The 753-nt window shown below is 63.5% G+C and overlaps 1 protein-coding gene across 1 annotated transcript in view; it reads left to right on the forward strand.

Annotated features, from left to right (window-relative positions):
• The window catches only part of PKP3 (plakophilin 3), an 11,609-nt gene that overhangs the window by 4,599 nt on the left and 6,257 nt on the right, over nucleotides 1–753 (forward strand). The gene's annotated exons all lie outside the window — the stretch shown is intronic.

Consider the following 753-nt stretch of genomic DNA (forward strand, 5'->3'; position numbering starts at 1 on the left):
GGCTGATTTGAAAAGCAAAGCAGGGAGGGCTCAGCCAGGAGTTTACTGCACGGAGCCCCCGCTCCAGGCCGGACCCCTGTGCACAAGGGGGGTCCAGAGTGCTCCTGGAAAGTGGCTTGAGGGATTTGGGGCTCCCTGTGGAGGCTGCCAGTCAGAGCTGGCTGAGGGGTCTCCATGGGGGTCTGAGACACTCCTGGGAGGCCATGTGGGGGCCTGGGGCTCATTGGAGTGACAATATGGGGGTCCAGAGCCGTACAGAGAGGTCGTATGGGGGTCCAGAGTGCTCTCCGAGGAGGTTTCCTGGGGGCCTTGAGCTCATTGGGGGGGACATTGTAGGGGTCTGGGGCTCAGTGCCAGGGCCATGTGAGTCTCTGGAGGTCAGTGGGAAGGTTGTCCGGGGGTCTGGGACTCTCCTAGGAGACCACGTGAGACTGCAAGGCTCACTGGGGGAACAATGTGGGTGTCCAGGGTTCAATGGCAGGAATCTCTGGGATCAACGGGGAGGCTTCTGGGGGGGCCCAGGACTCTTCTGCGAGGTTGTTTGGGGGTCTTGGGCTCACTGACAGGACAATGGGGGGGTCTGGGGCTCACTGGTGTGGCTGCCCAGGAGTCAGGGGCTGCCTGGCTGAGGGGATCCTGGCTTTTCCCAAGGTAGGACCCCCCAGACCCCTGGACCACGCACCTCCCCCATGCCCTCGTCCCCGCGAGGTCGCCCCTGGGCACCTCCACCTGTGGCAGTGACGATGGTGATGG

The sequence above is a fragment of the Corvus brachyrhynchos genome, unplaced genomic scaffold (assembly GCF_000691975.1).
Source record: "Corvus brachyrhynchos isolate BGI_N302 unplaced genomic scaffold, ASM69197v1 scaffold624, whole genome shotgun sequence".
In the NCBI taxonomy this organism is placed as follows: domain Eukaryota; kingdom Metazoa; phylum Chordata; class Aves; order Passeriformes; family Corvidae; genus Corvus; species Corvus brachyrhynchos.